We start from the raw sequence: 27,330 nt of genomic DNA on the forward strand, positions 1-27,330 counted from the left end.
AAAAACAATAACTTATTTTAATATAATTGTTTCGTTTCATGCAATATTTGTAACCTTTGAAAGGAAACTCAGAGTAACGGATAATATCAAAATTATGATACAAACAAAATATACATCTAAACAATAAATAACAAGTTTATGGTGGAATCCATCCATCTCGCAAGACAATGGAAGAGTCCACCTTCGAGGGTAAAGTCAAACCTTTGGAGGGTTACAGCGTCAGCTGTGGCTGTAGAGACCAAGAAGGAAGACGAAGGTGTCTGGTTTTGCTGCCACATGGTATTTCTTCTTTCCGAGCTTCTCCCAGTAGTCATTCCTCCTCTGATCACTGTTGTGGATATACGACCTGTCTCTAGGCATTGCGGTCGTCTGCAAGGGATTCCCACATAGAGGGGTTAATGTTGCCAGCCCTCATGTCATGTTTGCAGACATTTTTGTAATGCAGAGTTGGTCTGCCTACAGGCCTAGTGCTTGAAGCCAACTCTCCACTGAGCTTGGGGATCCTGCCATCTTCCATTCAGTGCTGTGACAAACAAACATCATCGTCCTTAGAGGCAGCTTTTGGGTTAGGAAGTGGGCTTAAGAGTGTTTGGGGATCTGGAAAGATCAGGTACCCTGACTTGACCAAGCTGAAGTGTTTTCTGCTAAGGCAAAACCACCAATGGCTAGAACCTCTTGTTAATGTTGGGTGATCTGTGAATTTGCAGCATGGTGGAAAAACAATACTAGGCCCTTTTGTGTCAATTAGTGTTTTTCTTCACCAGCTGAGTATGTAACTCCTGGAATGTCAAATTTAGCATGTGTCTCAGTTTTTATGTGACTGGGGTTGAAGTGTTTAGAATATTTCCTAAGTAACTACGAAACTGATCTTATTTCATTAACTGTTATTGAATGGCAAGTTTTATGCAGCACAGGTGCATGAGGTAATGCTGACACAATGGGAAAGCTGGTGTATGGTAGGTAGGAAACATAAAAACCTTTTTTTTTTTAGTTTTAGTGCAAGAAAGATAATGATAAAGTTTTGTTTCATTTACTTTACATAGAAGACATGTTTTCTTTAACACATTTATATTAGGTCTGCTTAAAAATAAAAAAATAACCTGTCCCTTTAAAAAATGTTCCCTAACATTTAGACTTAGTTCCGAGCCATTTTCCTTCATGTCCAGGAGCAATAGTGACTGCTTCCAGGCAATTAGCAGCACATCCTTTGGACTATCAAAACATTATTTCCTGAGACTGGAAAAAGTACCATGGTATCATTAGACAAAACCTTTAGCAAGAAGGATCAGTTTCACAATGGAACCAATGATCTAGGACGCTGGTGGACTCTCCTTCACTGTGGGTGTTTAAGTAGCCATTTATCGAGAATGCTGTAGCTTAGACTTTCATGCATTGCAATTCCTTCTCCTCCCCTTTCATGCCCTCAGGTAAAAGAAGGAAAGCTTCTTCTTTCAATTTCAAATGAGCCATGTGACAGCCAACCTCGGTGAACAGTGGCTTGTGAGAACAAATGGGAACAAACCACAGTTCCTAAGTTTCTGATATGATGGGCAACATTGGTCCATTTAAAGGTGGAAAGTTTTCCATTTCCACCTTGCTTGCATGTAAATGGAAGAGAGTATGGGGTGCGCAGAATTCTGCTTCTTGTTCTGGGTTATTGTACTGGAAAACTAGAGATTCCTGTTTCATCTGAACCTGCTTGTAGTGTTTATAGGCTTAACAAGAAAGTGTGTGTTTGTGAGGGGTTGGTACTGCAGTTGTCTAACCAGCTCCTAAAGAAATAAGTAGTTTGTCACACTGAGACCCAATTTGTATGGGATATGGACCACAGGAAAAGTACTTACCTGTGTAAATGTTCCATGCATGTCCTGTAACATATGAATGCACTTTCTATTTGTGTTATTTTTACACAAGTAGCATTTGTACATCACCGGCATTCTCACATAGGTCACTGGCAGAGCATCTGCGTTGCAAACAGAGGATCTCAGGTTCGATCCCCATCACCTACAAGTAGAGCTAGAAGTGTTTCATGTCCGGAACCCTTGAGAACCCCAGGCAGGGTAGACAATATTGAGCTAGATGGACCAATGATGTGACTTGGTATAAGCAAGCTTCATTTGTTTGTTATTGCTGGCATGCCAATGTAATAATAATAATAATAATAATAATAATAATAATAATAATAATACTCTGCCCATCTGACTGGGTTTCCCCAGCCACTCTGGGCAGCTCCCAACAGAATATTAAAAACACGATAGAACATCAAACATTAAAAACTTCTCTAAACAGGGTTGCCTTCAGATGTCTTATAAAAATCAGATAGTTGTTTATTCCCTTGACATCTGATGGGAGGGCGTTCCACAGGGTAGGTGCCACTACTGAGAAAGCCCTCTGCTTGGTTCCCTGTAACCTCATTTCTCGCAGTGAGGGAACTGCCAGAAGGCCCTCGGAGCTGGAACTCAGTGTCCAGGTTGAACAATGGGGATGGAGACACTCCTTCAGGTATACTGAGCCAAGGCCATTTAATGCTTTAAAGGTCAACACCAACGCTTTGAATTGTGTTTGGAAACGTATCGGTGGGAGCCAATGTAGGTCTTTCAGGACCATTGTTATATGGTCTCAGTGGCCACTCCCAGTCATGTATAGGTTCATATCGGCATTTGGACATGACATTTTTGTGATGAACACTTGCACAGGTACAGTAGGCCAGTCACACATCAATCAGGGCCTGAATGTGCACCATATTACAACCTTGTTTCAGAGATATTTATAAGATTGTTTCATAACCTCTATCATTTTCAAACATACCTCCAGGTCATGAAATATTCCTCTTACCACCATGATTTGTTGGCTTGAAAAATGACTTCGGGTAAGCTATTTTTCACATTGGTAATAACAGGCAGTCTCTTAAAACAATATAAAAATAACTTGCTAAATCTTAGTATGGAATAAGAGGACAATAACCTTTTGAAAAGCATCTGCTCCTAGACTTTTCTCTGTCAACACCAAAGATTAGTGAATGTAACACTTACTCTTTTAACGCAGCAGACATCGGCTTTTTCTGGTGAGCACTTTCTTACTCATTTCAGACCCTTTGGTGAGCTTAGCTGCTGCCAAACAATAAGTGAAAACTTTTGTACTGGTGTTAGGCTGAGTGAGAGCTGATTAGGAATCTGAGACTCAGCCACAGGCAGGTCGTAGTGTTGACAAGAAGAAAGCATGAAGAATTTTGTTTTCTTTTTCAAATCTTGGTGCTCTCAGTCGAGGGAAAGAGGGCAGCCCTTGTGTGCTTTCTTTCAAATGCTTGCTAAAGAAGGTTACTTTAAGAGACATTGTGAGCTGTAATATAAGCGCTGCTTTTTGAACAATTCAATTTAAGGCTACACCTTACTAGTTGCAAGCTGTGTTCTCATCATGAGGCTGTTTATTTTCATTAATACTGCCACCATAAAATCCAACATGAAATTTGAATTCAGTCGGTTATGAGGCTGTGAGGAGCAGGATGGCTTCAACATGTGGAATTTATGCTATAGGGAAACCTGTTTGGAAAACGTATTGGGAGCAATTAGGAAATAGGTTTAAACCTTCTTCTTTAGGGAACTTGTGATGACAATTTAAATAAGCCTCAGATTATTTTATGTTTGGCTGCCATATTTGCTTGTCATATCTGAATATTTTATAACAGCATTTGCTTTAAACAACTGAGGCACCTGAGAGGATTTTCGTCTCAAAAATCTCACCACAAGCTACAGCAGTCAAAGAGACATAGGACAGTAAAGTTCCACTATGAACCACATTTGGAGGTTCATAGTTAATGGAGTTGGCCACTAGACTCTGTCATAGTCTTTTCTTCTTCCAGAGTTTGGATTATGAAGTTTCTAGGGTAGAATTTGGTTAGGCAAACTCTGAGTTTCCATGGCTTCCTTCTCCCAAGGCTTGAAAACATCACTGGCTTGGTTCCTAGAACTGTTGGTTTGTGTTCAGTGGTACTCTACAATCTCTTGCTTTAATAAATTAAAATAATGTTTTTCCTCTCACATCTATTTAGCATAGTTTTTAAAAAGAGGAAATAATTGTGTGGGCTTGCCTTTGACTATGTTAGTCAGGTATAAAAATGTTAATAAAGCATTAAGTCTATAGCAGTCAGTGTAAAATCCTGATCTTTGCCTTTTTTCAGTTTCAGTTGCAAAACGTAACATTGGCTCACTTCAAAACAACTTCCTCTTGAAATGTTGACAGTTATTTGAACAATTAGATAAGATAGGCCAAGAAATAAACAGAACACAGATTGGGGGCAGCATCATTCAAAGTACACAGAAGTTTCTTAATCGCTAAATGGACAAAGAATAAATTTTATGATATGAAACAAACTTTTATTCTGTGGTTTTGCTTTTTTTCCACAGGAGTCTGTGGCCCTCTAGATGTTGTTTGAATCCAGTTCCCATCAGCCCCAAGTAGTCAGGGATGATGGGAGTTGTAGTCCAACAACACCTGGAGGACCACAGATTTCCCATCCCTGTTCTAAAGACTGTTTCAGCTTCCCAGGAAAAGATTTGGTGCAACATCTTAAGTTACTTTTTCACTAATGTACAAGGATGCTTAGAAACATGTATATTTGCAGCAATTGCTTCTTCTTTCCTTGATGTTTATTTGTTAATTTATATACTCTGTTGTTCTAAACTGCATGCCACGTAAGAGGGATTGTGTTATTTTTTTAAATTTTAAAATGTAGCCAAAACCCCCTCTAAAAATAAAGAGTTTGTTTTAAAGTACTTCCAATCCTTTCCCATGTGACCTTTGTGCATGTTTTAAAGAGAAAAAGTAGTCTTTTCTACACAGGTGTGCACTTCAAAACTGACTTATTATGCATATGATATTTTATTTGGCTATCTGTGCCCAAGTACAAAATGTAAAGTAAAAGCAACTCTAAGCCAGTTAAGAGAAAGATCAACATTTTTGTTTCTTGGAAAAATGCAATTAGGCCAGGAAACTCTGACCACTACAAAGAACGAGAACTCTCATGACCAGTCTCTACAGGACTTTCCTTCCCCAACCCCACTGGCAGATAGGTTTCCTTTGACATTAGCCCCTTTTAGCCAGACTTTACTGCATGTGGATGCTAATTAACCAGACACTTAAAATGCAAAAACATTACCCAGTTTTTCCAGGTGGCTTGACGGAGGCACAAAAAGGTCATGGATGTGGCGTGCACCAGCTATATTAACCAGGCATGCACCTGCTTTGCAGGAGAAAAGAAAGCCAAGTGAAGCAGCAGTTGTTAAAAATAAAAACATTTTGGTTGAATAAACATTCACAAGTTGTGTTGAAATAGCGTAAAAGGAACCATTAAACATAGGGTTTGTCTCTTTGAGAGGTTCCTAATTAATGGGATCATAGAACTGAAAATTACCCAGGAAGATGACAGAGCTCAGAAGCCCAGCAGAGAAGGTTCATAGTTGTGCTACCTTCAACCACAGGCAGATCAATTAAACGCCCTCTGTTGGAATATCTGAATTTGCGCTGCGTATAGCAAAGTTTAAGGGATGCGGGTGGCGCTGTGGGTTAAACCACAGAGCCCAGGACTTGCTGATCAGAAGCTCGGCTGTTCGAATCCCCATGACGGGTTAAGCTCCCGTTGCTCAGTCCCTGCTCCTGCCAACCTAGCAGTTCGAAAGCACGTCAAAGGGCAAGTAGATAAATAGGTACCCCTCCGGCGGGAAGGTAAACGGCGTTTCCGTGCGCTGTTCTGGTTCACCAGAAGTGGCTTAGTCATACTGGCCACATGACCCGGAAGCTGTACGCCGGCTCCCTTGGCCAATTAAGTGAGATGAGCGCCGCAACCCCAGAGTCGATCACGACTGGACCTAATGGTCAGGGGTCCCTTTACCTTTTACCTTATAGCAAGGTTTGGATACCCATTCCTTGTGTTCGGATAAGTGATTTTTTGCCTAGCGAGCATTTGTAAAGTAGACCTACAAAGAAGGAAGCTTCCTCAGGGTGCAATTCCTGCCAAGCAACTGGTTCAGAAGGATCACTAGTGGATGCAGGTATGTCGAGATGTGGCCACAGGAAATGATTCCCAATTCCTTGGTCTGGCTGTATGAGCAGATGGTGCAGGAATTAATATTCCTGCTTTCCTGGATTTTATATTTGAGGTCTATGATTGCTTTGGAGAAGGAAGCCATCTTAATGGCTCAGAATAACTGATTATGGAGTTAAGCATGAAGATAACCCTTTCCTGAAGAGAGTGGAAACAATCATTAATCATTTACATATGTTCATTATGCACATTTGTTTTTAAACCATATTGGACCGGAAAGGATTAAAGAAAGACACTAACAACCGCAAGATTGGACTAGAAGTTTGAGTCCCTTTCTATAAAATCAGCCATAAGATTATATGGTCAAGCTCTTCTTGGCAGTACTTAGTTAACAGTTAAAAACCAATATCAGGGGATATATATAGGATTTGGAAGGCCAGCTGGGGTCCCTATGCTCTGGGCTGATATTATTATTATTATTATTATTATTATTATTATTATTATTATTTGTAAATAACCATTAAGCCATATGTTATCTTGGCCTGATTTTGTCGCCCTGTTGCGGCAATTGTAGAAATTGCCAGCTTCAGCAATCAAGCAAACTTAATAGGCTATGGCTCTGAACTGCGGGATTTTCTTTTTGTGTAGCAAATGGTCTTTCTGCCATGTTCGTAATTGAAAGGTATGTTGAAATATGTGGTCATCAAGCCTTGATCAGATGCCAGGAACATGCAGCTGCAGTTTTTTCTCCTCCTCTAGCTGATAAATACCATGTTGACAGTACTTCCCATCTGACCTGTCTCATAAAAATGAAGCCGTGTGCATAAATAAAATATAAACTATCATTATTTGCAGCCCTTTGAGATTTCAGAACTCATTTGGCTTTTTTTCCTTTTTCTTGCTTTCATGGTTTGTTGTTTTTTCTAAAAGAAAAAGACCAGATTTATTTTATGCCTTTTTGATTTCCACATCGCCCTATTTCAAAGGCTCTAATTCCAGTGAGCCTGTGGCATTTTGAAATCATAGAATCACAGAATTGTGAAGTTGGAAGGGACCCCGAGGGTCATCTAGTCCAACCCCCACAATGCAGAAATCTTTTGCCCAATGTGGGGCTCAAACTTATGACCCTGAGATTAAGAGGCTCGTGCTCTACTAACTGAGCTATATTTTCTAGGACAACACTCCTTGTCTCCTTCCCATCCCATGCTCTCCTCTGCTGTGGCCAAAAATATCATTAAGATGGGACTGCAAGAAGATCAAACCTATACATTCTGAAGGAAATCAGAGTGCTCACTGGAAGGACAGATCCTGAAGCTGAGGCTCCAATACCTTGGCCACCTCATGAGAAGAGAAGACTCCCTGGAAAAGACCCTGATGTTGGGAAAGATGGAGGGCACAAGGAGAAGGGGATGACAGAGGACGAGATGGTTGGACAGTGTTCTCGAAGCTACCAGCATGAGTTTGACCAAACTGTGGGAGGCAGTGGAAGACAGGAGTGCCTGGCGTGCTCTGGTCCATGGGGTCATGAAGAGTCGGACACGACTAAAGGACTAAACAATAACAAATAGCACATCACAGTTGCTCAAATGCAGCATGTGTTCCTAGAGCTAACAAAATATAATTGGGAGGGGGGGGAGTTCTGTGGCATGCGCCTTCTCTCTTGCTCTTTTAATGTTAATCATTTCATTTGCCTAATTTCATTAACTTTTGTTTCCAAAATAATTGTAAATGCTGCCAGATTTTTTAAATTAGCAATTGTTTTCCTTCCTTTAGCCAAGAAACAACTAAAAACCTATTCGCAGAGTAATTGAAGCCCACAGATCTTTAGAGGAAATATACTATTATTTTCACAATTTCTTTGGAGGGGGGAGGGAGAACCACCTGTGTCTGTTCAGAAACTGAAGGTTAATAAGCGGGATTAAGAAATTTGGGGGCGCATATCTGACCCATAAGTCGTGTTTTACCATGCCAACAGTCTCATGCACAGCTGAACAATTCAAGCAGAGCATACACATGCATGCACACAGAACCTCCTGCAGTAACACCCACCACATTCTTTCCTGGATGAGAAAACACTACAATGCGCACATTGGGGGATGTATCCTTAAACTTATCTCAGAAGAAAAGGGAGCAGCACGTTGCTGAGAAAAATGTAAATTTGAGTGCATGCACATTCATTTATGCTGACAACATACTGTGTGTGTTTTTTGTCTTTCGTATCTCTGCGCTGGAATTAAAATGGTATCCTAATCAGCTCTGAGATTGCCCTTTTTCCAGGCATTGTCACTTTTAAAGTTTTCCGAAACAAGGTTACATCTGGCATCAGGATTTTTCTTCTAGGAGAGTATGTTAGATTTCACACGGCTGGAAAGAGAGAGAGAGAAAACACATACTTTCCGATGGTCAGGACAGGCATTTGGAACCATCCATGGGACTGTCAACACTCTGGAGCAGCAATTGTTGGTGGAGCCTAGCTAGGGCTTCTCTCACCTTGCTTCTCCCATGATCTATTCATACCAACATCCCATTCCTATCTATTGGAAGAAGCAGGACTTTTGTTCAGCATCTATTGAGAGAGGGGACAAAAGGTTTAGGAGGAAGAGTGGAATGGTAGAAGCAATGGCTACCCCACCTTTCAGCAAAGGTCTGTATATTTAAAGCCATGGTTTTCCCAGTAGTGATGTATGGAAGTGAGAGCTGGACCATAAAGAAGAAGGCTGATTGCCGAAGAATTGATGCTTTTGAATTATGGTGCTGGAGGAGACTCTTGAGAGTCCCATGGACTGCAAGAAGATCAAACCTATCCATTCTTAAAGAAATCAGCCCTGAGTGTTCACTGGAAGGCCAGATCGTGAAGCTGAGGCTCCAATACTTTGGCCACCTCATGAGAAGAGAAGACTCCCTGGAAAAGACCCTGATGTTGGGAAAGATGGAGGGCACAAGGAGAAGGGGACGACAGAGGATGAGATGGTTGGATAGTATTCTCGAAGCTACCAGCATGAGTTTGACCAAACTGCGGGAGGCAGTGGAAGACAGCAGTGCCTGGCGTGCTCTGGACCATGGGGTCACGAAGAGTCGGACACAACTAAACGACTAAACAACAACAAAGGGTGTATTGATGCTCTACAGAAGTGCTTCTGGATGATCTGTTTACTGAGTATTCAACCTGATTTGTTTGCAGGGAGATTAGACAGTTTAATTAGCATTCAACCTGGTATGATTGTGAAGAGGTTAGATGACCGTCGCATCAAAGCAAGTGCTATCTCACACTTTCCAGTGCATTTTCACAACGCTTGCCATAATCACGAAAAGTCCATTTCTGGGGAGGGAAGTGATGTGTTGTTGAAGACCTCCCAACCAACAATAATAATTGCACAATCTGAGTTGGCAAGTGTGTGATTGAATGCCATCCAAAAATAACCACAGTCTGAAAGCACCTCCGATTGTGGTCTGGCAATCCTATGCACTCTCCTGCCACCAGTTTAGCTTTGCAGAAAATTATACCCCATCCCACTAGTTCTTTTAGCTCCCCCAAATTTCCAAGGCAGTAAGAGATTAGGTGTAAGAGCTGCAGATTATTAAATACTGCATTTTGCATTCATGATGTTTTCCCTGGGTTTTCCTTTGTCTGCCCCTCATCCCTAATCACAAAAATTGTGATAGGGTCACAATTTTTGTAATTAGGTCAGAGGAGTTTTAAAGAGTTCTGAAGGGTTTGCATTGGGGGTGGGGGGTGGAAATGCTTGGGTTTTGTATGTGGAAGTTGTGTGTGCACCCCTTTGGATCCTGGATAAGAATGACTGGAGGTTTGTATCCAGTGCTACCCATAGTGAATAGAATGGCCTTCCACTTGCAAAACATGATTTAGCCTTCCTTTCTTCCCCCACACCCACACACTCTTAAAATCTTAACTCTTAACTCACACACACACTCTTAAAATCTGATCTGGAGGGCTGGAGGCTTGTGGAAGAGCAAACAGAAGTTCATCATGCAATCTCGGATTGCGCTCATGGCTTTTATTTTTAAACCATTTGATGTTCTATTGCAGGTGTAGGGAACCATTCATCCTCTATATGTGTCAGACTTCAGGGAATTGGCTTCCTCTCCCATTTGGCAGTAGATAAGCAGAACAGGGCAAAAGGAGAATTCTTACCAGTTAGAAACTTTAATGTTCACAGCGAGAGAACAAAGAATCCATTTCCTAGGAATGATGGTGCTCCTAATTAAGGGTTCCATCCAATTCCTCCCTAGTCACCCACATCACTACCGAGTCTTGTGACCTGAGTGCATAACCACTGTGCTTTCTGTGCTGCCACCTTATCAGCTCTTCTTGACCTTGGGCTGAGCAGATGAATGCTTTCCAGAGACAGTGAATCTGTTAACTCTCTCTCTCTCCTAGTGCTTCTTCTCCTAGCTGTTCCCCATCCAGTATTTCCCAGCTACTGCCTTCTGAACTATGTCCCTCTGCAAACCACTGTTTGAAATCTACAGTATACTATCCTCCTGCTCCTAGGAAGTTTCAGGATCCGGATCAGGAGCAGGGGGAGGGGGAGGCTCACTGGCGGAGGAAGAGGGGTGCTGGGGGGGGCACACCTCCCCTGGTGGCATGATGCCAGCAGGGTGCCATCATGGCTCCCCCCCGCACGCTGGGTGCCACACCCCCGCAGGCGGTACGCCATGGCCCCAGGACATGTGCCATGCCCCTGCGGGTGGCGTGCCACGTCCCTCGGGACTTGCGCCAGCCATGCCCCCGCCTGCTTTCCATCCCACCCCCCGCCAGAGCATGAAGCTCCACCACTGGGGAGGCTCCAACCATTCTTCCTCAGTGCAGCCTTCCTCAGCACGGTCTCTGACAACATGTAGCTGAACTACAAATTCCATCACCCCTTGCTGTTGACCATGCTTTCTAGGGCTGGTGAGAGTTATAGTTCAGCAAGGGCAAAGATTCCCTATTCCTGTTCTGCTGTACAGTGGTACCTCTGGATGCGAACGGGATCCATTCCAGAGCCCCGTTCTCACCCTGAAGCGAACGTAAGAAACAAATGCACATCTGTGCGTGCGTGGGTCGCGTTTCGCCGCTTCCTCACATGCACGTGACGTCTTTTTGAGCGTCTGTGTATGTGCGAGCGGCGAAACCTGGAAGTAACGCACTTCGTTACTTCCGGGTTGCCATGGAGTGCAACCCGAAAATATTTAAGCTGAAGCGTATTCATCCCGAGGTATGACTGTATTATTGTTACCTGCCTGGGTTATCTATGATAGAAAGGAATGACAGAAATGCTAGTAATAAATAAAGTTTTTAGAAGATTCCATAACCGAAATATGAAATAAGCATGGAGAACTTAGGTGACACATTTCCCAGTGTCTTCTAAGGATCTTTCCATCCTCAGCATATGCTGGGCAGTACAAAGACACAATCTCTGAGGAGCTGTCTAGGTAGAAATAAATTGTCCCAATAGGGAATTAAAATCTTCAAAGTAGGAGTCATCCATTGAACTTTGTTCATGTATTACAAGCAAACGGGAGCCACAAAACATAAAATTTAATTGAGACTCGCTAGAGTCAGGCTCTGTCTAAGAGAGTATTAAAGGTCACATTAGCTTTCCGTTAAGGAGAAGCAGATCAGATCCTTTGTGAAATTCCTGTGCAACTTTCCAATCTTTGCCTGTGATATAATATCCGTCCTTATCTGCTAGGGTGAGCTTTTTGTTGGGTTGTCTCAAATTAGACTTTTGCAACTGAATCTCTCTGTGCTAGCAGGGTTTAATTTAAGAGTTGGTGTACATTTTGACAGTCCTTTGGACAGCAGAGCTTGAGTCACCGGAGTATATCTGTTTATTGAGGACCGACAGGTTTATGGCCAACATAAACATAATCTGATGTTTATTGTAGTAAAAGCTTGAAACTGAGGATAAATTTGACTGAAGAAAATCCTTTTAGCATGTTCAGATGCTATAAATAATAATCTGAATCATAGATGTACTTATAACTGCAAACTTCAATGCCTTCTTTTGTTAATGATTTAGAAACTGAACAGATAAGAATGAATAAACTGAGCGGCAGAAGAATGCATACGTGTATTAGTCTTTTTTCTCCATACCATTTTACATAACAATGGAAAACCAGTTAATTATCAAAATTTTAATGAACTAGTTTTGCCAATAAATGTTGTGCTAGGTGTTTCTGAAGAATTGTGGCAGTTCTAAAGGCTAAGAAAGAAGCTTGTTCACTGCTTATAGTCCAGCCCAACTCTGAAAAAAACAGGTTCTTGAAGTTTTGGAAGCTATGCAAAGTTGGCTTGATCCAGCAGCAGCGGGAGGCCCCATTAGCTAAAGTGGTGCTTCAGGTTAAGAACAGTTTCAGGTTAAGAACAGACCTCTGGAACGAATTAAGTACGTAACCAGAGGTACCACTGTAGTGTCCTTTCACTCATGGAATTTTCTTTGCTCCAGCAGATAGCATATTTCCACTGTGTCCTGCTGCCCCCGTTATGTCGCCTATTGTACTGCTCTAAAAGGTCCCTCAACCTGCTGGAGCAGAAGTGGGGTTTTAGAGAAGAGGGAGAAGCATCAAAAATAGCCTGTCCTCCTCTCATTTAAGGAAGCTTCTGGTGGATTTGAAAACCTTCTGTGAGTAGAGGGCACAACTGGATACATGCAACCCATGGTCTGTTTTCACCTATTGTGCAAGAAACCATGTAATGCTTCCTTTCCAAAGAGCATACAAAGAAAAGAGAATCCATGCTGGATCAGATCGAAGGTCCACCTCCTCCATCTTTTTCTCTCCATTAGGGGCTAACCACATGCCTCCAGGAAGCTTATGAACAGGATGTAACATCAAGAGCCTTCCACTGTTCTTCATCTCTCCACCTGCTATTCATGGCTTGGTGCCTCTGAACATGGAGGACCATGCTGATGGACGTCTGAGCTTCTCTTTCTGATGGCATCCTTCCCATGCTGCCTAACACATTCTCCCCAAAATATGGGAGTTTGGGACACTATGTGAGGAGCTACAACTTGGAAAGATAAAATAGTATCCCATACCTTTGCATGAGACCCAATGGGTTTATCAGATCATAGCCAGCAATTTCCATTCAATCTTGAGCTTACAGAAAGGGAAGAGGGCATGCCTGTAGACCTCTGGGTCCACTAAAACTGTAAAACTTGAATGCAGCCTTCCCAACCTGGTGCTGTCCAAATGTTCATAAGATTACAGTTCCCATCACCTTTGTCCATTGGCCATACAAGCAACATTTCAAGGTTGGGGAAAGCATCTGTCGTGCATAATAAAAAGCAAAATCACTATAACCAAATGAACCCAGTGACAAAAAACAACAACAACCCAGTTAAAGTAGCAGACTCACTAAAAGCAGTGGCAGCAGTATTCAATTAGCAAGTGCTTTAAAAGTCTCTGAAAGAGAAACAACTTCACCTGGTGCCTGTAGACTATTAATGATGTAGTGAGATAGTCCTTCTTAGAAAAGGAGCTCCACCTTAGCATAACACAAAAAATTATAATCCGATACCCTGCTTTTCCAAGGTTGGTTTGGTATACATAGATGTGCCTTCTGAAAATACCTGCAGTAGAAGCACAGAACTGGAAAATCCTACACTCCTCAAATTGGGTAGCCCTTGCATAACATAAAATATAATTGGACTACACAAGAATACGAATGTGCCAGGTTGGTGTTATTTCAGAGAAGCCAATTTATATATGCACATGGGTTGCTTGTTTTCTCCATCTGCTCCCTAATACGGACCACCCTTGGGCATGATGTAAATGAGTGTGTTGTGTGAACCAGCAGTACGCAATCACTGCATTGGATGCACTGATCTGCACTGCTGTACTTTTTGGAGCCAACCTGATTTTTGAAATTGCAGCAGAGTGCATCCATGCCGCAGTGATTTACACGTCACATTTTTCTACGTTGGGTCGCACCTACAAATATTGGGAAGAATGGTGGGTGGGAAATGTCTGGCCTGCATGTGTGAACCACTTTTATTTGTTTTCCTTAGCTAAATTAAACAATGATCCAATGGTGGGAGGGGGAGGGGAGGCGTTCCTACATATGTTCCTAATTTGGTTCATCTTCTCTCTCCATACAGACTCTCCCCCCCCCCTCCAGATTGCCTTTAGCCTGCCGTGAACAGACTCTTACATTACAAAGTACACAAATTACCCTCCTTGTATTAGCTTGGTATCTTCCTCTTTTGAAAAGCTACCTAATCTCCAAGATGTTTCCTTTTCTCGGCTAAACGGTTGTAACCAAAGGATGCTGCACTTGTGTTTATTTTATTTATTATTTTATTAAAACATTTATATTGCACTTTTATGTAGGAGACACTCAAGGCAGCAAGCCCTACAAACTTGGTGGGGAACAGCCAGTTTTAATATATACTGTATATAAAAAGAAAGAGCCATAAGGGGTGGGTGGGAATTAAACACCCAATTTGCTATCTCCAGGAGCAGCAAATAAAATCAATCAGGCCAGACGCAGACTTAATATGTCACATTCTGGCTGCTTAATGAAAGGTGAGCAGCATGGTAGCCATATCTGGGTCTCCCTGGGGAGAGCATTCCACAGTCTAGACATCACAGTTGCAAAGGGCTATCAGGTAGCAGGCCTGGAGATGGGAAAGCCCCTAATACCCAGGTTCAAGTCTCTACTCAGCCATTAAGTTCCCTTGGTGGTCTTTGGTTAAAATCATTTTATTTTAGCCTAATGTATAGTTAGGAGCACAGTAAATTGACCTATACTGAGTCAGACCACTGATCCATCTAGCTCAGTGTTTTACTTGTTCCAGGGATGGGGAGCCTGTTGTCCTCCAGATGTTGTTGGACTACAACTTGAAAGCGAAGACAGGCTCTGGCGAATTGAGTAGACAAGACCATTAGTGGGTCCAACAGTCAAGAAAACAGTTTCTGCTCATGCTGTAGAGAGAAGTGAGGAGCAGATGGGGTTCGGCAACCTGGGAAGGTGGCCCATCTAGAAGAAGGAGGTTTCTAAACCTCCCCTGTCTTGAAGGATATATTCAGAAGAAGTAAATGCTAAGGAATAAACCCTACACAAATCTTGAGTGGAGTCCCTAAGATGGTTGAATGCTACCTTGTATGCTTCCTTCCAGCAACTCCGGCAGCTGAGCTGGTGCCAGACATATTGCTCTGGACCACATTAGCGAGGTTGAGAGAGGGGTCTTGTCGTCGGGGCAGCCCAGGACTTCCACATGCACTGCCCAGGATTATGCCCTGGGGAGGGTGTCACTTGGGTGCTGCTAAAGCAGCAGCTTGACTTCACCCCTGAAGAAACACCCCATGGCCAGCAACAATTGGCCATGCCTGCTAGTGCTGGAGGGAGCTGGAGTCCAATATAGGCTGCATATCTCAGCTCTACGCTGGCTGTTAGTCACTCTCTGGGGTTTCAGATGATGCTCTTGGACTGGTCCAAGGGCTCCAGCTGGAGCAAAACACTGCAGCTAGGCTGTTGGAGACAGAACATTACCAGTGGATGCTCAAAAATTGACACTGGCTGCTCATATGCTACCAGGCCAGATTCAGGTTTCTTGTATTAATTTACAAGGCCCATAACAGTTTGGGTCCATGATACCTCAAAGATTGCCCTATACCTGCCCAATCACTGAGATGGTGGGGGAAGTCCCTGTTAGTGGTTCCCCATGGTGCATATGCATGCCTCGTATCCACCAGGAACCATGGATTTAGTATTATGTGTCCATTACAGTGCCAGATTTACGTATAAGCTAAACAAGCTATAGCTTAGGGCCCCACTCTCTTGGGGACCCCCACAAAATTTAAAGGGGAAAAAACCACTGGATGTACATTTCCAAAATATAAGATAAAAAACAAATAAAATTAAACCTACATACAGCAACAGTGGCAAATGGTTTTAGATACCTATTAGGTCCATAAATTACCATGTAGCATATATTCAACAAAAAAAAACAGCGACAATTTGTTGTTGACAAAGGACAGCTGGACATATAAAGGGCTCCATTGCCTTCAGTAGCTTAGGGCCTCATCAAACCTAAATCTAGCCCTGGTCCAATATTATGGAACTCCCTGCCAGTTAAGGTCAGAGAGGCCCTCTCTCTGCTGACCTTCCAGGGCCCATTGAAACCTTTTTAAAAAAATCTAGCTGGCATTTTACTGGAAGTTTGATTTTATCCTTTTAACTGATTTTTTTTTGTATTGTATCTTTGTATACCACTTAAGAGACTGTTGTATATAAATTATTTAAATAAGTAAGATAATACACAGGACGCGTGTAAATATTTTGTCTTGGGGTTCAGGCAGGGCTCTCTAAAAAATCACAAACCCAAATCTTAGCAAGCAAGATGATGCTTTTGACATGTCAGCGTTCCCTAGGGATGAGCAAATCCATGTCTCCTAGCCCATAATTCCACTTTGACAACTTCTTGCCCATGATTCCATTGCAATTCTGCATTAATCTGCAACTTGTAAAAATCATTTCAATATTGGTATATAAATACGTACTTATGAATGTATATAAAGGTGCACTTTCTCTCAAAATACTACGTAGATACTTTTAAAGTGACAAGAACCACATCGCTATTTGGAAAAGTGCGAAATCTGATGGATAGCTAAGCTCTGAGCCTCACGTTAATCTGCAAAGATCAAATTCCTCAAGCATCCGTGGTTTTTTCCCCTCCTTTTGCCTCTGGATCAATTTGTAGGGTCTCCATTCCAAGTAAAAAAGAGAGACTTCGAGACATGCTTGAGCTACTGGGTATCTTAACAAAACACAGGTGACTACAGTATTGCCTCCTGCCAACCTAGCAGTTCGAAAGCACGTCAAAGTGCAAGTAGATAAATAGGTACCACTCTGGCGAGAAGGTAAACGGCGTTTCCGTGCGCTGCTCTGGTTCGCCAGAAGCGGCTTAGTCCTGCTGGCCACATGACCCGGAAGCTGTACACCGGCTCCCTTGGCCAATAAAGCGAGATTAGCGCCACAACCCCAGAGTCGGTCACGACTGGACCTAATGGTCAGGGGTCCCTTTATAGTATTGCCACACAGCCCAGTTTCATTTGAATTATGGTGTTAGACCAGGCACAGGCGAATTCGACCCTCCAGATGTTTTGGGACTATAACTCCCATCATCCCTGACCACTGGTCCTGTTAGCTAGGGATGATGGGAGTTGTAGTCCCAAAACATCTGGAGGGCTGAGTTTGCCTATGCCTGTATTAGACCCATGGCCAGCCATGTGGTATCAGTCAGGAGGGGAGAGCAGTTGATAGTTTGCCTCTTGGCCCCATCATTGCACTTATAAATGGAGCTTGGAGGAAAATGGGGGGACTTGCAGACTCTGCGATCATACTGCACTATGACTTCTAGGCAGATGATCCACTGAGAACTTCTCCTGATTAAGCCCCACCAAAAAGGTTGGGAGTGTTGCAACAGTGTCACCATTTATGGGTTTTCTCTATTTTCTGGATTTGCCTTTTTGTACATTTCTAGTTGTACAAACTGTTTTCGCAGACGTTACATTTTCATTTTGAAAGGGGAAAATATGCATGTCTTCTGCCTCTTGGGGTTGGGAACAAAGAAAGCATCTCAAATGGAAGCCAAAGCATTTCTAACTTGTGTGATCTGCAAACAGCTCAAATAATAGCTCTCAGAGGGTGCAGTGCCCAGTCTCATTTCTAGGAAGTGATAACTCTGACACCTAACAATGATGTAACTGATGAAACTGTTAACTAGTTTGGCAGAAAATTCACCCGTATAAACTGGTTCAGTGTGTACCAAATTTCATTCAAACAAAAAAACACATAATACAATGCAGAATTCATTTCAAACGCGGTAGTGGTGTTGCTTTTAAAAATGAGCAACAATGTATTTTTCTGTAATTTGTGGTTTTGATTGCTGTTAATAATTAACTTCTCCCATAAAAGAAAACTTCCATTGTGTCAAGAAAAAAAACCCCCAACACTGAACACAGTACGTGTCTCATAAATCACTTTTATGTCTTTAAAACAGCTGACTTTACATTTTTATTACATTATTTGAAAAAGTATCATTTCATCTGGAAAGAATCAGTGTAAAATGTGATTGTCAACACAGCTCAACCAGTTTTCTGAAGAAAATGGTTGCTTGTGAATCAGGACTATAATTATGACAGGATTTTCTTCACAGACATTAGTTACAAGAACCAGGAGATTTAGATGGGGATGTGCACAGGAAATACCTGGCAGACAATGTAAAATGTTCTCTGAATGCAAAGCTTAGCTGTTTCTTTTAGGTTATGGAAAGCAAATATGTAATGATGAGGAACAACCTAAGCATTTGAAGGTGAACTGACTTCTCCTGAAGTTGTGGAAGGACGTTTGGCAATGTTTTATGTAGCTCAAATAATACCACATGTATGTGCGTGTAAAGTTATGTTTAACAGAATTAGTTCTGTTTGCAGGGGGAAAACCCTATTTTGTATCAGGTTTAATCAGTATTTTTTTTTTAGATTTTTAAAACTAAAGCCTTTTCTTCTTCTTTGCTTGCAGTAATGGCATTACATCACCATCCTAGATTTCCATTTCTATTTGTTATTTTTACAGTGCTGTCAACATTCAGAGTGCTTTTCCAGAACATAGTTGCTGTGAGCTTACAATGTCAAGTTGGGGCTGATTCAGGCAGCCCAGAAGTCAGTTGTGAATGCAGCAAATTCAGCATGGGACACCTCACTACGTGTTTGATGCTAGGTGCACTGTTGTCCAGTACGACAACATTGCCGGTGTCACTGGAGTGAAGGGAAGGAAAATGGTGCCATCATCCTCTGAAGTGGCTGCTGCAGTTTGTAGGGCTCTCCCTGATTTATGTGACCATGTCCTGGAGTGTGCAGTGACAACGCTAATCCATATTAATGATTCTGGAAACTGAACCAGATGGCAACATTTTGGACTAATTAATCCAGAATAAATTACTTGAAAGCTCCCCTTAACATAGTGGAGCATATGCATGACTAGATTACAACTTCAAGTTTCAAGCAAAAAGAAGAGAAAGGAACAAGGCGTGGTGGAGAAGCCTTTGGAAAAAACATGATTCTGCAGAAGGACTTGGAAGAGAAGGGAGATACCATAATTACATATTATTCAGTTTTTTAATACTACAAAGTAGTATTACTGAACACTATTATTTATTTATTTCAGTTACAAATTGCTTCCCACAAGGCATCTCAAGGTGTTTTACAATACACACACACAATTAAAAACACTTGTGTATAAAAACAATTAAAAACAGCAACTATAAATAATAAAAACAGTTTGAAACTACACCACATAAAATGAAATCCATTCAGATCCAGGGGAGGTACCAACCCAGGAAAAAAAGAAGTTGAAATCTATAAGGAAGAACAATTGTTGAAATCTATAAGGAAGAACAATTACACACCTAACTCAAGGAAAGAAGCATTGAATTCAGTGGTGCATCTAAGGCAGGGGTCAGCAAACTTTTTCAGCCATGGGCCGGTCCATTGTCCCTCAGACCATGTGGGGGTCCAGACTATATTTTGGAGGGGGGAAATGAACAAATTCCTATGCCCCACAAATAACCCAGAGATGCATTTTAAATAAAAGGACACATTCTACTCATGTAAAAACACGCTGATTCCCGGACCGTCCATGGGCTGGATTGAGAAGGTGGGCCTTAGGTTGCCTACCCCTAATCTAAGGGGTGCTGAACATGTGGCCCCTTCAGAAGGGGTTGGACTAGATGACCCTTAGGGTCACTTCCAACTTTGTAATTCTATCAGTTTATGAATTGTTAATGGATCTCAGCTCAGCCAGAGTAGAGGATGATGGGAGTTGTAGAATAACAACATCTAGAGGGTCACAGGTTTGTTTTCATTGTTCCAAGTAAACATGCATACGAATAGAAAATCCAAAATGAAAGGGTTTCTTTGGAAAGTAGCTGGTTTTTTGGCTAAGTTGCATACCACAAAAAAACAGTTGTGGTCATTCCACGACTTGAAGTCTCCTTCCATTTATGGAGGAGACCAAGACCCAGCAGAGGGTAGAGAAGAGACCATCTTCACTGATCCATCCTACAGCCCCATCTTCTGCTGGTATTGTCTTTTATGCTTTGCTGGCTTGGCTTCTCCAGAGCAGGAATCTTCAGGGGGGAAGGTTGAATCAAAGAATATTATCACCCTCCCGCACCCCTCCATTGAAGTGAATGGAACAGCACCTAACACTAGTCTGGATCCAACTCTCTATATACCGTACTTTTCCATGTATAAGACAAGGTTTTTTTACTTGGAAATAATGTAAAAAATTGGGGGTCGTCTTATACACGGATAGTGCGGAAGGGGGACGGGCAATTGGTTGCAGCTGCGAGCAGGAGCTTGTCAGTGGCAATAGGGTGGGTGATTGGTGGCTGGGGCAAGGGCTGCCGTGGATTGGCTACCGTTGCTGTTATGTACTGAAGTTCTCACCCTGGGCAAGCAGGGGGATACTGTAGATAGTTATGCAAAAAAGGGATCGAAAGTGACATTCAGTGATTGAATAGTTTTAGAAAATTGTTACAGTTACGTTGTACCGGAGCTCTATATAAGCAGGCTGACTGAACCCTTCAGTTCAGTTCTGTTCTGGCCTGTGAATAAACAAGAGCTGTTTGAAGAATTGCTGTGTCGTCTGATATGTTCACCCACAACTTAACAGCTGCGGCAATTGGGCATGTGATTGCTGGTTGCTGGTGGCGAGCGGCAACACGTGCGATTGTCAGCGTATTTCAGTCATGTGAATGATTTTTGGCATTTCCCCCAAAAAGCTCAACAACTCTGGACCATATCCCCCCATTTTCTTAAATTGGAGTCCCCAAAAATAGGGGTAGTCTTCTACACGGGGTGTGTGTGTGTGTTATACATGAGAAAATAGGGTACTCTCCCCCCACTCTTTAAAATTAAACCCTGACATTTCATGCATATAGCCCCAAAAGTGCAAATTAGTACACTAGTTAACGGAATGAGCTATGGTTTGGAAAAGGTCAGTTTTCAGTCATTTCCTCCCCTCTCCCAATCCGAAATTCATTTCCTTCCACACAAGACCTTCAAGTTGTTCCCCCTCCCCTGGCTATGGTGGTTGCTACATCTGCTCGTCTTTCATCTTCGCTGAAATTCTCAAAATGATGTTTCTGTTTGCAATTTCCTTCACGTAAATAGTGCAGCATTTGAAGAATTCTGATATCTCATCTCTCTCTCTCTCTCTCAGGTGAACGAGATACTTGAAAATCGACATGGTTGATCACCAGCTAGCTATTAATCTAAATGCAGAGATAGTGACAGCCTGTTTTGAGCCAAATGTGGATCCAATTAGTCAGAGATCCTTGCCAATCATGTAGGTTTTCTCCAGAATTTTCTTTGAACAAATGAAGATGGAAAGGTCTTTTTTATATATACGTTTTGTTCCATGTTGTGTTTGCACTAACGTGGTTTAGATAGAAACGATATATAGATTTCTGTGGGGGCAAAAGGACTTTGCTTGATAAAAAATAAATAAATGACAAGGAAATTGTGATTCAAAGAGTATGGTTACCGATAGTGGATATTGCTGTGTTTGGGTCTTCTTATACTGTATATAATTTATTTCCCATAGTATTTTTCTTTTAAAAAATTAATGGCATTGTATACCTCACAGTCCAGCCAAAGTTAAGCACTTTTGCACTCCCACTAATTTTATTTATTTTTATTTAGTTGCTTAGGTCCAAACTATCTGAAAGACTGTACTCCATCATCATCATCATTTTTTATTTATACCCCGCCCTCCCCAGCCAAGGCTGGGCTCAGGGAGGCTAACAAGCAATGATAAAAATAAGTTGAATGAATACAACTTAAAAACAAAATAAAAATATTGAAACATTATTCAAAACCTACCCAGGTTTTGAGATCTTTGGGGGAGGCCCTTGTCTCAGTCCCATCACCCTCACAGCCCTGCATGGTGGGGATTCAAGAAGGGCCTTCTCCGTGGTTGCTCCCAGACTTTGGAACTCCCTCCCTCCTTATTGTCTTTCTGCCAGCAGGTGAAGACTTGTTCCATCAGGCTTTAAGGAACTGACTGCTTGTAATGAAAGGGCTGGTGCTGTGCTGTTTTTATTGTAATTATTTGTCTGGTATAGATATAGTGTCAGGGACTTGACTTGAAGAGGAGGAGGAGGAGGAGTGGTGGTGGAGGTCAGCCTCCGCCACCTTCTCCTATAGCTTCCAGAGAGGAGGAAGGCAGTCTCGAATTACAGCAGGGCTTTGAGGAAGATAACAGCTCAGAGACAGTCGAACAGCAGAGTTATGTGGTGTTAGGAGGAGGAGGAAGGGAGACAGAGCAGCTAGTTGACAGTGATGCACTGGGTGCAAGAACAAAGGGCACAACGACAGTTGACCATGGGCGGATATTGTGGAAGCACGTGGTTTTGTTAGAAGGGAAGGAGGGAGGAGCTCAGTGCTAGCAACTCCATCATGGGGAAATGACTGGAATTATTGTCTTTCACCGTGATGACTGAATAAATCATAAGGAAGAACTTTCCTGTTTCCTCCCTGCTTCTTGGTGCCATGGGGGTGGGGAGGATTCCTCAAGCCTGGCATGTAGATAGTTTTAATTCTGTCAATGTTTAATATTTAGTTTTTAGTTTTATCTGTTAGCCATCTTGAATCCCTATCAGGTAGTAGTAGTAGTAGAATAGTAGTAGTAGTAGTAATAATAATAATAATAATAATAATAATAATAATAATAATAATAATAATTCCACCCTTCAGGGCATGTTGTCCTCACATGGCAGCTTACAAAACAGAAAAGAGGTTGGAGTGGATGTTCAAACACAATTAATTCTATATAATAAAATTCAAAGTTCAAACGCAGTAACAATTAAAACCTCTAGCATTGAATATTAATAAAACATGGAACAGACTTTAAAATAAAATAATATTTCAAAGTTCCTTTAGAAACCATCAGCCATACATCCTTCCTTTGGGAGGAAGTTCTCAAGATATGGAGGCACCACTGAAAAGGTCCTGTCTCTGGTGACTGCCAGTCTCACAGCTTTTACTGGTGGATCTGAGAGTGGGGCCTCCAAGTCTGATCTTAGAGCCTGAGTAAGGTCATAAATCACTGAGACTTAAAAGTGCTTTATTTTAGCTGGGTCGTTCCCATCATAATCACCCCAAGAAGCTTCTGCATCGTGGGCTGGTAATACGGTCTTTGTGGGCCGCATGTTGCTGACCCCTGATCCAATCCACGCCATCTTCTGTAATTTTGAGTCACTTACATAAGAAAAGCACGCAGTTCTGTCTTAACTCTACAAAGCTGTGCTGCTTCCATAAAGTATCAGCATTTGTTTGAGATAATGATAGCAGTGAATATAAGCTCAGCTCCTTTGTGGACAAAAGGAAGAATATACAAAATGCTGACTTTGTAGTAGCCTGCTGCTGCCTTGTCCATACCTGCCTCTCTGGTGTTGTGTGAATGACGGACATGCTTTAGATGCTGGAAGAAGTTGTTGAAGGAATTAAATTTTCCCTGGTAATGTATTATGTTGGAAAGACAAAACTTGTGCTGTGGAAATCTGAAGTCTCGAGACCACATATCAGCAAATAATTCCCTCAGCTTCATTGGCAATATAGTGCAAGTAAATACTTTCAGGATTGCGGCACTTATTGTAATTGGTGTTTTCCTGAAGCGGGACCTAATCCTTACTGCTCACACAGGATAGTGCCTGCTGCTGACAAGAAGAATTAGAGCGTAAATAGAGAGAGATAAAAGCCACATCTCCAAGCTATGTTTTTCTTGCAATTCCCCCCCCCCTTCCTGATATAGTTTTTTCAAACAGCAGTTGATCTTCCTTTTGTAACATGAGCAAAAGCATTGCACCACAACATTTTAAGCATGCAGTCATAACATCAGAGCAAAGGAAAACAACAATTCCAAATCGATGGAAGGGTTGCAATGTACTTCACCGCAAGCAGTCGCATAACTTCTCCATTATTGTGCGGCGGTGAATGAAAGGATGCGTAAAGTCTCCTATGAGCAGTTGCATGTTGTACGCAAAGTTCCGTTTCTAATTTTCGGAGCAAATTGTATTGCAGTTAGGTTATTTCTCGAGAAGATCATGTGAACAGGCTCTGCTTAGCCCACCAACTATGGTGGCCCAAAAGGGCTTGATTAAAAATCCTGCTTATGCTGTCATCCTGAAGCTGCAAAATACCGTATTTTTCGCTCTATAGGACTCACCAGACCACAAGACGCACCTAGTTTTCGGAGGAGGAAAACAATAAAAAAAAATATTCTGAATCTCAGAAGCCAGAACAGCAAGAGGGATCACTGCGCAGTGAAAGCAGCAATCCCTCTTGCTGTTCTGGCTTCTGGGATAGCTGCGCAGCCTGCATTCGCTCCATAAGACGCACACACATTTCCCCTTACTTTTTAGGAGGGGAAAAGTGAGTCTTATAGAGCAAAAAATACGGTAATAATAATAATAAAAAAACAGGGAAGAAGTTCAAGCCACATAACAGGCCATTATTGGTGGTTAGTAAATCAATTCACAATTTATATAGACCTAATCTGGATTGCCTGACCACTCTTTGCACCATAAAGGCATCCCTGCTGAAAGTCAGGTTTTTTGCTACTGTTCTTTACTTGTGGTGTGGTATAGCTTAGACCAAGTAAGTTAACACATACCTTAAATTGGCATGTACACTGCTTGGAAACTCTCCCCCTCTCTCTTTCTCTCCATCTCCAACTACCGCCTTCCCTCCCCACTTTCTGTGTGTAGAGGAATTTCCCCCCTATTCTCACAAATTCTCATGGGAGAATGTTTGGCGCTTTCCCCCTCCCGCGTAGCAGATGAGAAGTTTTCTGTTGATAGTAATTGGTTTGTGATGTTGCCCACCTATTGAAGGCTGGTGCACAGCTTGGTCTCAGGTGATCCATAAAGAGGAATGAAGTCTTGGGAAGGCAAGCACCACCTGACAAGCTCGCTGTGTCACCCTTCCTTGACAGAAGCTCTTTGTTTGGAGCTGTTGGCAATTGCAGCCGTTTCCAACTTAAGATAAGAGCCAGAGTTCTCAGGTAATGTCCTCGATCACACCCGATGACAGACTCTTGCATGCAAGTTTTTTCAGGTGTTCTGTTTGTTCAGTAATCCTTCAATGCCAAACTTTTCTAAATAGTGAGCAGGTCCCATCAGTAATGGACATCAGCCATTAAGCTGGTAATATTTGTCATATATCAGATTACGGCTTTGTTATTCCAGTGTGATGAATGCCTGTTATGCTTTGAAAAAGATAGAGTGCAAGACATTTAGCAGTATCCCAGAGCTGCTGCTGTTTTAGAATTTGATCCACGCAAAGTGAAATTAATAGGAAGAACTGCTTCAACTACCCCAAGTTCCAGCTCTTTGTGTCCTCTTTTGTTCTGCATTAATGAATAACCACAAATAAGCAATAATATTAAGTTCCATCTTTCATAAGCAGATAAAGTTTCATACATATTAAGATTTTTGTAATACAGCGGTACCTCGGGTTAAGTACTTAATTTGTTCCGGAGGTCCATTCTTAACCTGAAACTGTTCTTAACCTGAAGCACCACTTTAGCTAATGGGGCCTCCTGCTGCCGCTGCACGATTTCTGTTCTCATTCTGAAGCAAAGTTCTTAACCCGAGGTACTATTTCTGGGTTAGCAGAGTCTGTAACCTGAAGTGTATGTAACCTGAAGCGTATGTAACCCGAGGTACCACTGTACTGTTTTCTGGCCCTGGGTATTATTTTTTTGAGTTTAGCTGATCTCTCCATGAAGTAAAAAAAATCTGGTTCTTTGACAGCATAGACTCTAGTGGCACTAATAAAATGACAGTTTTCTTTTGCCATGAAGTTTCTCGCCCTATTTTTTGCCATTGAAAACCCAAATCATTGGTTGCTTGAAGGAGGGTGTGAGGTCATTTTAGAAACCCCTGTTTTCACCTGAGGGCTGCAGTCGCTCTTGGCCACATGCTAGTGGCGGGTGTGACTACCCCACACTCTTGCACATAGTTGTATAGAACACACAGCTCCCCCTTCAGCTGATCTGTGCAAATCAGCTGGGGAGGAAAGATTACTGACCCATCTGATGACTGGGGAGAGGGCAGTTTGCATCTTCATCTGGCCTCTGGCCTCTGGCCTGGGCAAAGAGACTTTCCATCAGCTGCTCTGTGGGAAGGATCCGGGTGACTTTTTAATGTGTGTGGTTTTTTAAAACTCTGGTATTTTAAAAAATATGTGCTTGAATTGCAAGCTATCTTGGAAGGATTTATATCCTGAGAAGCAGCTATATAAATAATTGTAATGAATAAATAATAGAATTTAAACTTCAACATCCACCCCAGCACAGTGTCTATTTTTCCAACTATTATTTTCTTTTTTGCCGTCACTACAAATATTGACAGGCTACATCACTACAAAGATAGCCACTGTTGCCACCTGGGCCTCTAGTGACAAAGATGGAACCAGGAGCTCCCCAAAGCTATAAACCTGCTCTTTCGGCGGCGGCAGGGGGTGCTGCCCCATCCAAAGCAGGCAATTATCTAGCCTTGGGATAATGAAACCAAATCTTATAAGGAATGGTTGAGGGAGTTGGGTATGTTTAGCCTGGATAAGAGGAGATGGAGAGGAGATATGGTAACCATATTCAAATATCTTAAAGGTTCTCAAAGGAAACAAAGCAAGCTTGTTTCTTCTGCTCCAGAGGCTAAGACCTAAACCAATGGATTCAAGTTACAAGAAAAGTGATTCCGATTAAACTTCAGGACGTACTGTCTGATAGTAAGAGGCGTTTGACTCTCTTTCCTTTGAGGTTTTTAAGCAGAGGTTGGGTGGTCATCTGTCATGTACGATCTAGTTGAGATTCCTGCATTGCAAGGGGTTGGACTAGATCACCCTTAGGATGCCTTCCAACTCTATAATTCTATGATTCTATAATCTTGGGAGGATTCGGGGTCAGTTTGCTGGCCCTTATCCATCCCATCAATGAGTCCAGGCACCAGTCCAGGGCTTGCACCACCTCTCTTGAATTTGGATGCTACAGAGAAATAAAGCTGGGTATCTGATGACACATAGGCAGACACAAAACAATGTTTGCAAAATGGGAAAAATATTAAAGTCTTAGAACTTTTTCTGCATTGCTGACTTTCCTTGGGACACTTGGGGTGACACTTTCTATGCTTTTATTCAGTGATTATTGACAAGCTACGGTCCAGGGGAATTCACCTGAGTAAAATGAAAACAGGGATGTTAATCTCCAGTCCTCTTCT

The 27,330-nt window shown here is 42.1% G+C and overlaps 1 protein-coding gene and 2 long non-coding RNA genes across 6 annotated transcripts in view; 2 read left to right on the forward strand and 1 right to left on the reverse strand.

Annotated features, from left to right (window-relative positions):
• Positions 1–27,330, forward strand: part of SLC25A21 (solute carrier family 25 member 21) — a 281,862-nt gene that overhangs the window by 197,976 nt on the left and 56,556 nt on the right. The window lies entirely within an intron of this gene.
• LOC310846076 lies at positions 50–6,002 on the reverse strand. The gene is made up of 3 exons (XR_014565120.1): positions 5,895–6,002; positions 3,033–5,239; positions 50–369 (listed from the first exon to the last, which is right to left on the reverse strand). It is a non-coding gene; the product is annotated as an uncharacterized lncRNA (long non-coding RNA).
• Positions 5,944–21,578, forward strand: LOC310846154. The gene is made up of 2 exons (XR_014565165.1): positions 5,944–6,047; positions 21,273–21,578. It is a non-coding gene; the product is annotated as an uncharacterized lncRNA (long non-coding RNA).

Source organism: Podarcis gaigeae (genome assembly GCF_964106915.1).
Source record: "Podarcis gaigeae genome assembly, chromosome: 1".
Classification (NCBI taxonomy): Eukaryota; Metazoa; Chordata; class Lepidosauria; order Squamata; family Lacertidae; genus Podarcis; species Podarcis gaigeae.